This window comes from Neltuma alba, unplaced genomic scaffold (genome assembly GCF_004799145.2).
Source record: "Neltuma alba isolate B1F8T4 unplaced genomic scaffold, ASM479914v2 tig00006868_pilon, whole genome shotgun sequence".
NCBI lineage: Eukaryota > Viridiplantae > Streptophyta > Magnoliopsida > Fabales > Fabaceae > Neltuma > Neltuma alba.
Window position 1 is genome coordinate 27,099 of NW_021634605.1, and position 11,363 is coordinate 38,461.

The 11,363-nt window shown below is 34.3% G+C and overlaps 1 pseudogene; it reads left to right on the forward strand.

Moving 5' to 3' along the window:
- Nucleotides 1-3,247: 3,247 nt before the first annotated feature.
- Nucleotides 3,248-11,278, forward strand: LOC114751349 (transmembrane E3 ubiquitin-protein ligase FLY1-like; annotated as a pseudogene).
- The last annotated feature ends 85 nt before the right edge of the window (nt 11,279-11,363 follow it).

Here is an 11,363-nt window from a genome sequence, read left to right on the forward strand (position 1 = left end):
TATAATTCACTAACTTACCTAATTTTCTTAATCTAATCAAATTAATTAAATAGGTTTTATATTAAAGACCGAAGGAATATTTTGTATTAGATCTAACTCCTTATAGTGTCAATTGGAAAGATAAAGAGGTAAAAGAAGAAATCATTTGTTACAAATACGTGTTAGTTTCTTAAAAACACATTTCCAACAATCATATGCTAAGGCGTAAATGCTTTACGAGACAAGTAATGTGTGTCGATTTTTCAGCCCAGAGAGAGCGTGAAGAAAGGGTAGCATGGGACGGGGACAAGCGGAACTGTACTGTAAATTCCAAGAGAGCTGTCTATTATCACACACACACACACACGCGTCTCATCCTCAGAAGCTTCGCGGTCCGCGGACTACGGTCTCTCTTGGCTATGTTAAATTGGACCACCATGCATTAAGAAAAAAAAAAAAAGCAAAAGAAAAAGGTAGTGCGTGACGAGATAAATAATTTTGCATTTTTGAGGAAGCACGAGTACTCAGATCCAAACATTCACATTTAAGCATTTAATCTCAAGCCTATCCCTGATATTTTGACTCAGACTAGCTAAGATATTTTGGGCCGATAAAAGATCAAAAAATTGTCACCTTTTTACCTGAGTTACCTTTCGTGGCTTAATTATAAGCTTAATTTTGTTTAGCATGAAATGTAAACCAATCTTGCGTTGAAATGATATTATGTGAAATAATGAATAGCTACATGGAATGAGTCAACTATAACATGACGTGATACGTCAGCTTTAGTACATGCATACGGCGTTCTAATTAAAAATTATTAATCAGATTGGATAATCTTTAAGCATCTCAATCGTTGAGTCGCAGACGTATAATTAACCAAAGAAAGACAAGTTAATGTGACAAAAGCTTAGGATCTGTTTGGGTTCAATGAAAGGAAGAAAATAAGAGGGATTTTAATAAGGGAAGAGGATGGGGAGGAGTGAAAAGATTTTAATATTACCTTGTTTGGATTTATAAAAAAAGAGAAAGAAGGGAGTTTTAATATTATCTTGTTTGGTTTATAAGGGAAGGAGAGAGAAAAATATTTTGACATAGACAATTTTACCCTTATTTTATTTAAGATTATTTTTTTAAATTTTATAGAATGTTTAATAAAATATAATTGTAAATAACATTTAATCTATTAAGCAATACTTATACTAAAATTCTAATATACTCTAGAGCGTGAAATATTATTGAAAAAAAGACTGAAGTAATGTTCAGCAATAACTTGTCCTGTATCCCATTTTGAATGAAATATTTGGTCAAACAAATAAACTTATTAGACGTGGGATCTTGTTTTCATCTATTTTATCTTTATGGCTACAAAGCTGTGAGAATTTAAATTTTGACATATAAAATTATATATGTCAAAATTTAAATCCTCAAAACTTTGTTTATTGAATTGTCCATTTTATCTTTTAAAATTTCACATTTACATACAAAGGAGGGAGCAACATTTGGAGACAAGAAGAAAAAGATTAGTGTAGTATAGGGATATTAAAAATAAATATGAACATAATAATCATAACATGACAAAATATTGCTCTGTTCCTCCAAATCCTCCCAATTTTGGAGGGAGGTTGAGGAGGGTATGGGAGGAAAAATTTTTTAAAATTTTCTCCCCCTCTTAAAATTTGTGTGTTGCTAAATAAGGAAAAATGATTAAAATATTTTTCCCTCCCTCCCCTCTCTTCCAAATCCCTCGTACCAAACGCACGCTAGTAGGTTAATGAAATTGATACAAGCATTCATATTTTTCTTATGATATATATATATTTTGCTATGCATGACATATGTATTCTTCTAGAGATAATTTTATTAGAGATATTATCAAATATTAAATATAAGCACCTCTTCTAACCAAAAGTTAAATTTTCCACACTCAATTCTCATTCCTAATTGATGCTAACAAGGGAAAAGCACGTAAGATCACAGGTATGGATTCAAAACCATTATCTATTCTGAACTTCTCATATCATTAACCTCGGAAAAAAATGTTTCTTTATGTAGAAATAAGAAGCAAAAATAGTTCCAAGAGAAAATTCTAAGGGGGGAAAAAGGCACAAAGCAATTAATCACTAAAATTTTTTTATAATAAATGACTAACATAACAACGACAAAGTTCCCATATAGGAAATTACAACAGGCTATTGGAATAGAAACAAAGGAACCGGTTGTTTTTCCTTAAACTGAAACCAATAAACTTTATTTTTCCATTTTTACCTCTGGCTTTTATAATTTTGTAATTAGAATTATAATTATTGCGCAGTTGATGTACGTTGTGTTGCAACTAACGCCTGAGTTTTACTTCAATGGCCTGGCCCCGATCCCGACCTAACTTCATGGTTCCGACATCTCACGCGATCTACGTACTGGGCCAGCGTCTACTAAGGGTGTGTTGGGTGACACCCCAAACATGGTTTGGGGAATAAATCACCAAACACCCATTCAAAAACCAAAACCATGGTTTTGGCCAAAACATGGTTTTGGAAAAAGCAAAATTGTTTTGCTTTGGAGAAAAAAGGGAGAGTGTGAGAGCTTATAAGATATGTATCTTGTTATTTTTTTATAAACATATTTTTTTATAAACTATTTAATCTTATATTTTATAAATATATATACATATTAATTATTTATTAATTATATTATCTTATGTATTATTAATTATGTTGGTAAAAAATATTATTATTAACAATTTTATTCCTTTACATTAAAATATATCATAAAATTTATTTTTTTGTAATTATCATATTAACTTATGTCTTTTTTTTAGTAATTTGTATATATAAAAAGTGCTTCTGATAACAACTATCCAAACACTCTCACTTCTCAGAATCACTTTTTTATAAAATCATTCTTCACAGAATCTATTCTCCCCAGAATCTATTCTTTAAAATCACTTTTCCAACCACGGTTTGGTTTCATCCAAACACACCCTTGTTTTTCATTGCTACGTGACAACACTTTCCGTAAGGCGCGTGGCGAATTAGTACTCGCCCCCCGAACGAGAGCCAGTCTGACCTGCCTTTTTTTTTTTGGCCAAACAGTCTGACCTGCATTTACCAAAGCCACAGCACGGGGACTCGTCGACTCTCTACTGCTGGAGAACCCTGAAAAGAAATCTCCATGAAACTCCAAAATTATAATCTATTTATTTAATTATTTTATTAGCACAACGATGGCGGCATTTGGTGCTAAACAAGCTGGTGAAGAAGGATCTATTTTGCTTGAAAAATTGCATTTGGTGGTGATTATGTCGTTAGGCTTTCACTTTCTGTATCTGATGGACTTGTGACTCGTCGTTGGGCGTTGGTGGTTCTCTCCTTTGACTCCTCTTGAAGCAAACGCTCTCCTTCTTTTATGATATGGTAGTTTTTGGGTTAGCATTTCTGGTGCATTGTGATAAGCCGCAACTAAGGACTGCGCTGTGGGATTGCAGTTGAATTTTGATAGATATGGTATGCTTGAGATTTGACATGGTTACCGGCAGAAGATTGGGTTTCTGGTTGAGTAAGAGGAGGGGACTAGGGTTTCTATTGCAGGTTGCGTTTTGGTGGTGGGCTGTCCTGTTGTTTATTCGTCCCGTGGCGGGTCTGAGACCGCTAAGGGAGAGGACTCGGTCGTGGGGCGATGAGGTTAGTGTTGAAACTTGTAATTAAGTGCAGTGTTGATATTTGATTATGGTATTAAAGATGCATAATGTGAATTTTTATTGAGTAAAGTAATCTAGTTTTATCATGGAGCTCTTGCACTTAGTCCTTTATCTGTCGAGCGGCAGGAGTTGCTTTAGTTGTTACTTCTTTTCCTGGTATGAAGGTAGAAGCAAAAAATGAGGAGTTCAATGCGCGTCCTTCTGAATTAATTGAGTATTGTGGCTTAGAGCTGCACTGCATTGTTTTTGCATTAGATTCTGCAGGATTTGCATTGGGTAGGTAGGTCTTAATTTGTTTAGAACGTGATGAGCCATATCACGTTAACCATATTTTCTTTGATGAGAGAACCAGAGACGATTAACAACTCTCAGCGGAATTGAAAGTGCACTGAAACGGTATCAAATATATTCGCTAAGAGATATCTAGAAGTTGCTCTGTTATTATATATGAACTGATTTACTGAAAACTATCCATCATTCATCTTTTGTATTTATCTTGTATTGTTTTTGGAGGGTAGAAGTATTTGATAATTTTATTAATCACGAGGCCAGTGAATCACAACTCATTCGCTTGCATCTTATTGATTTTACTTCTTTCAGTGGCTAATCACAAGAAAAGTGGAGAGTGAGCTCGGTCCATTTTCACAATGGAACATAACAGGAACATACAAAGGTTCGTATTCTTTACTACAATTACAGGGTTGGAGGGGCGTTATGTTTGCCTTATGGTTTGAGTCTGGTGTGTGACACAAATGAGAGAATTTCATCTAGTTCATTGACATCTTGTTCACTTAAAGGGGTGTTTATTCTTCACGCACACATGCACACTTGTTACGCTAAGGTGTTGCGGACTGAGTTTGCAAGTCTGTCACAATCTGAGGATATTTATTTGCTGCATTTACAGGAACATGGAAATTTTTAGATACCACCAATGGCTCTTCCAGATTTCCTGACATCAGAAATACAAATGGCAATACTGTAATTGAATTAGCTAGTACACCCACAAAAATACATGGTGTGCATTATGTGCAGGTGAGATGTTAAACTGTATTGTTGGTTTCATTTCAGCTGGAATTCTGCACTCTTCTGTGATTTATTTTCTTATTTGTTATATTCACTATTTTAAATCGGTTCAACTTCTGATAAAAGCACTTCCAGCTTAAGGGAGGGCTAGATTAGTGTCGAGTCTAAAGAATATTTGTTGGAAATATCAGTTGATATAGTGATTGTATTAAATAGTAAAGTTTTGATGCAAATCATGCTCGTGATATACTAAATCATGCAAAGTATCTTCTCCTTGCTAGTATCTTGCTCCACTTGAATGCTGGTCAAGATTGGTTTTAAAGTTGTGATGTCACTTGCATCATTTGAGGTTTCTAGACCATAGTTTCTGTTCATTGAGATGCCATCATTCGCATTTAATATTAGGTTGGTTTTTCAGGCCTAAGAAGAAATATTAGGTTGGTTTCTGTAAATTCACTCTTTGTAATATGGGGAGGGTGAGGGAATGCCATAATGTATGATAGAAGCATTTGTGTGCTATACTGATGGTTGCAATCTCAATGATGATAAGTTCTGTACACCTGTACCATTAATGTGCATTATTTTATTGGGCATTTGGATGCAGCACTAGTACAGCTTTGATTTTCTCCACCTTCTGTCTCTCCTTTTCCTCTCTCCATCCATGTGTGTCATTATGTATTAATTTGTATTTGTGTGCATTTTTATTTTCTGATGAAAGAATTTGTGTGTATATTTTCTGGTATGTATTATAAACAGAAATTGCCGCTTACCGCTAAGTAGACAATGACATGCTGTACTTGGTGTCTTCTTGGGAATCATCAGTTCAAACTGTACTGGTGCATTTTCCATGTACAAATGGCTATTTTAGTGTTCAACAGGATCGAAGCATGACTCTCTTTCCTCCAAATGTTTGTGAATTGATTCTTGAGGGTTTGCTGGATAGTAATTTGTTTCATTGAGTTTTTGTACATATTTGGACATCAGTCTCTTTACTAATAAAATGGAGACTGGAGAGAATAATGATCTGTAAAGGTTTCAATGCTATCAGGGATCGTATTCTGTTGCATCTGTCACTGTTGCTGAGTCAAGCATATCCCTGTATTTCATGCTTCTAGTTTATATGTGAATAATCAGTGTTCTGGTAAAATGATTTAAATTTCCCCCCCCCCTAACTCTTGACTTTCAGTTATGGCAAGTCCTTATAACTGTTTGTATAATACTAATAATTCTTTTATCAAAGATACTTACCTCATTTTCTTGCTTTTTATCAGGGAGTAGTTATATTCCATGATGTGTTTGACACTGAGTTCAATGTCGGTGGAGCTCAAATCAGAGTAGAAGGTGTATATATATGGCCATTTAGACAGCTTCGAATGGTTGCCAACAGGTGATTTTCATAGATATTAGCACTCTGATGCAAAACTCAAGATTGTATAGTGACTTATTGTCAGATTTGGGGGGAAAAAAATCTTTTTATATTAGTTCAGTTAGATGACTATGTAGAGGTTGATGTATGCTAAAATAACAGCTTTCCCTTTAACAACGAAGCTATAATTTATTGGCTAAAAGAGGATTTGAAATTTAAGGAAAAGAAATATGAACTACACTTTTATGCATGTGGTGAAGATGAGGTAGTATTTAATGAATTTCAAAATTTCAAGCCCTGGTTTCAGAAGTCAGAACTCTGGAAAGTTAGAACATGTGATCATCAGTCTAGAATAAAGCTGATTGATGGACAGTAAAGGAAATAATGGTAAGCAGTTAATTAAGGAAGCCCCTTTTTTGGAGGGTGACAGAGTAAGCTATGCAGGAAAGCTTGGCTGTAGTTAGAGGCATTTTTAATACTACCTCCGGTCTTAATTATAAGACCCAGTTGACTTATTTGAGGAGATTAAGGAAGTAAGTTAAGTTAGTTATTTGTAATAAATAAGTGTTGTCATTCTTAAAATATCTTGCTAATTAAGTATATTGGCTAGAACTATCATTATCAGAAGGATTATCTTGGAAAAAAATGCATAAATATGAGAGACAAAATGGATTGGGGTCTTATAATTAGGACCAAATAAAAAGTCAAACGGGGTCTTATAATAAGGACCGAAGGTAGTATTTCAATAACAGCTACCAGCAGTTTTAAAGGAATTTTAATTTATTCTTGTCAAACAGACTCAGATCAACAAAATCTATAGGACGGTTATGAAAACTTCCTAACTCTGTCTTGTTGCAACTGAGCAGATCAGACATGATCAAAACACTCTTTTTTTGTTCCTTACTGCATAAAATTTTGAAATACATTCCGATTTAATTTCAGTTATGTTTAATCAGGTCTTGCTTTGCTTTTCACAGGAAGCATATTTGACCAATATTAAAATGGATATCCACTTTTCCCCCAACTTTCTTTGAGCCCTAGTTTGGCTTTATATGTTTTCCAATAATGTGTTGGCACAGCTTTTCTTTTTAATTTTATTTTTTTGTCCTTAAATTCTATATGATATTGAAACAGTGATATGTAAAACTAAATATCTGAGTTCTGATAATGCTGTTTCTTTATGTTTCCCCTAATGCAGTGGAAAAGAGGGAGAGTTAAATCAGGGTGAAGATAATATTTTATCTAATCCATATCATCTGGTAATATATCTTGTTTTTAATATATTTATAGTTATAATTGCAATTGTATATGAAACATTTGACTGTCATGCATTAGGTCGGAAAAAGGTTTCTAAAATCGTTATGTTATGAATGTCAGTTCAGACAAAAAAAATTAATTTATGTATTCATATCTTCCCCATGAAGGGGCATTTATACTTTCCAGAGTTCAGGAATTTCTGTAACTCTGATTATATGTTTGGATGGAAATTTGTGCCTTTCTTTCTTAGACTTGTCATTACAAACAGATTTCCTGCGAAGATTATGAAGTGCTGTGTGATTAGGATCCAATGTTTGCTTTGACATGTTATGCTTTTCCCGTCATAAACTTGCCATTTACGCTGGTCTTTGCTTTGTTGGCTTAATCTTACTCTCTGTACAACTATTTGGTCTATCTCTTTTTCTTGGAGGGCGTCTACTGATTCCCATTTGTAATTTTCTTTCTTAATAAAAAATTCTCTTATCAAAGCAAATAGTTGCTTGATCTTTAACCGTTTTTACTGTATTATACATCTATTGCACCCTATGAGTGCTCTCTTACAAAGTTCTTTACCTTGTATTTTTAGCTGGTGAATATAATGTGGCCTTTTCAAAATTTTCAATGTTAGAACGCTTTGTTATCTTTAAGATTTGGGATCCTTATACAGGATTTGGACATTATCTAGACATCTAGATTTCTGTAAATTCATTTGAGAACAGCAAGTGTTAGGTCTTCATTATGGTTGTGCGAATGAGAAGGGAAGAAATTTTTGTTACCTTTATAGTTCCAGTAAGTATCTGGAGTACTTACTACATATATTGGTTTCTCTGCAAGCTTGGAGTCTTCTCATCCCAAGTATTCCAAGAATCTTCACGAGATAAGATGTGGAGAAGAAAACATTGTAATATTCCCTCTTACTAATATACTTTAGTGCATAGTCTTTCTTCTTTAACTTTCTTATGACGTTATAGTTAACTGCTATTATTTGCTGATCACAGCTTCAATATATGACGTGGAGAAACGTTGCAATTTTGAAATTGCCGCACAAATTTCAAGACAGTCATCATCAAAAAATGGTACTTGAGCTCTCTCAGCGTATGAGTACTTTCTGTTCTTTCTTCTTTTTCTTTTCCTCAATGATCATTGGGATAATTGATTTCTTTCTATGATTCAGTGATATTGTAGAAGATTTAGTGATTATTATTTAACAGAATTACCTGCCTCCTTTAACATTCAATTTTAGATTTCAAAGTTCAACTTAAGTGTCCGTGTATGCGTATCTGGTGTTCTGATTCTCTAAACAGATTTGACTTAACATGAGGAAGTATAGATGAATGTTAAGGTGTTTCATGGTTTATGTTTTTCATTTGCATTTGCAACTTTTTGGTTGTGGCATCTGTTTTATGCATGGTGTAATATGTAAACTAATAATAGATAAGATTTCAAATGGCAGACAAGCTCTAGTCTGTTTAAAGAAGCAATTATAAAGGTTTGGATTAAATTGGTATTTTGGATTAGTTGGAAAACAGGTCATCTTTGTAGTGCTTTGATCACCGATCCTTGAATATATTGTCTTGATAAACAAGCCATGAGACAGCCTTTACTAGTCCTGCATTAACAAGTAACTAAAAGGATTTGAATTAAAGTAAGTATTTTTGGATGGATTGGAAAAGGGGTCATCTTTCTAGGGTTTTGCCATCCATCCTTAAAATTATTATCTTTGTAAACTAGCCTTAAGCTAGTGCCCCTCTCTCCCCTGCTTTCCATCTAAATTTTGTTTATGGCAATATAGATCTTGAAAGAGAATAATAGTCTCAACTCATAAGTTGTGGCTAATTCTTCACTGATCACAGATGCCACTATTTTACCTGCTGTAGAAGACATAACATGCTATTGGTCGGGGCCATCATTCATGGGGGGATCAAATGATCTGCGATTTTTTTTATGTTTTGATGTGTATAGACAATACAGAGTCAACCCTGTATTTTCCCCTTCATGTTTGCGTTATGGAGTTGAGTAGCAGAAAGGAGATGAGAGAAATAGGATGAGGAAAATACTTTGAGCAGCCCCATTGTAATGCAAGCGCGAAATGTTTTATCTTGTTATTAATAGATAATCAGTAATGTACAATAACTTGATGATGCTAATATTAACGTGGGGCCATAGTACTTCTGCAATTTTAATCTCTTTCATTGCATTTTTCTTATTGGTATGAAATGTTATTTTGTCCTTATGATCGTAAATTCTTGTAGATGGGGATCAGGATCTTTTCCATCTTGAAGGGCTAACAGAGAGTCCCTCAACTGATGATGATGGGGACTGCTTCTCACCTTTACTACTAAATGCAACTTCTGTTAACATTGAGGTCTATTATAGCAAGGCAGTGAACTACACATTGATGGTTACCTTTGTATCCTTCAATCATTAACATCGTTGCAAATGAGGACACTGTTAGTGCCCATTCCATTATTGCTTGAGCTCCTTAATATGCATATATCAGGTGTCTTTCTTGCAAGTTCTCTTATTGATTCGACAAATGGAGCATAGTAACACGCAATCTGTAAGAATTTATCTAAACACAATGATATTTCACGTTTGTTATTTCTTAATATGAGGAATATTTTAGCTTTCCGGTGGTTTTACATGGCAACATTTGTCTCATGATTTAGTATTGTATTTATTGAAACTAATCTAATTTTGCATATACCTCTGCAGGGAGCTGCCAAGGTTTCAATTTTTATGATTGGCCAACAGGCAATCATGGATGCTTATCTTTGCCTCTTACATCTGACTGCTGGGATACTAGTTGGTAATTTTATATGATAAGTTCTAAAAATTCTAATTTCTTGGGATTGCCCAACAGACTTGGTGCATTCTCTTTCTGTCTTCCCTCATACTAATCTCGTTTGTCTGTAAATTGATTAATAAAGGGGGAAATCTTTTGCAGCATGAAAAAATTCAATCATTTGCATTCATAAAATTGTCGATTGGCAGGCTAGCTAAAATATTTTTCTGTGCCCTTATCTTTTCCTTTGTACATACAAGTTGCAATAAATGGGCAATTGTGTACTCGGATGGTCGTGGAAAGGAGATATTGATGTTATCATTGAAACTCATACACACTGGTAGATTTACCTGGATGGCCAGAACCTTGAGACTATGAATATGCTCGTATTAGTACCATTTAATGTCTTTAACACTAATTTATTCCTGATAACTAATTCTGTTCTAGTCTAGACCTTATGATATACTATACTTGATCCATAAAGCCCTCTGCAAAACACTTGTGCATACATCCGCTCACCTGAGGCAATAGAGAAGTGTAATGTTTTCATGTTTTTTGTATTATCATTGTCACAAAAGATGTGGCTTGATGAACGATTATCTTCTTTAGGTAAGATTGTGAATAGCTGGTTGCTTTCTGCCATGCAGAGTCTCTGTTCAATGCTTTGCAACTGCTGCTTTTTTCAAGTTTGTGGTCTTCTCAATATTTGAGATGAGATATCTCCTTGCCATATGGAAGGCAAGTAGGCCTTTCAACAATGGGGAAGGTTGGGAAACAATGAGACGGGAGCTTTCAGTTTTATACAGTCGTTTCTGTAAGTATTCATTTAGACAGATTTTATACAGGATGCCATATATGAGATAGCTTAAAGCAAGTATTGACTAGTAATGAACTAATGATCAACTGTTACAAAGGTAACGATCAACTGTTCCACTTAGAAGTGAATCCTTGAGCTTCTTAATTGGATAGTTGAAGCATCTGTTACAAGGGTCTTAATCAATTGCTGCCTTCCAGAGATTCAAAACCAAGCGAAATAATACATAAACATACGTGAAATCCTTAGTTCACCCGTATGCTTTCTGTATCTCTCTCTTATATACCCTAGCCAAATAATACATAATCATTCCTGCGTCCAAATGTGTGATCCAAGTTTTTTGTGCTCTAGCCTTTATGTAGTGCGCAAAATCAGTTAATAACTCTGCCTTGGTCATATAATATTTTCCTGTTTTAATGGGTATGGAGGGTTCCTTGTTTGA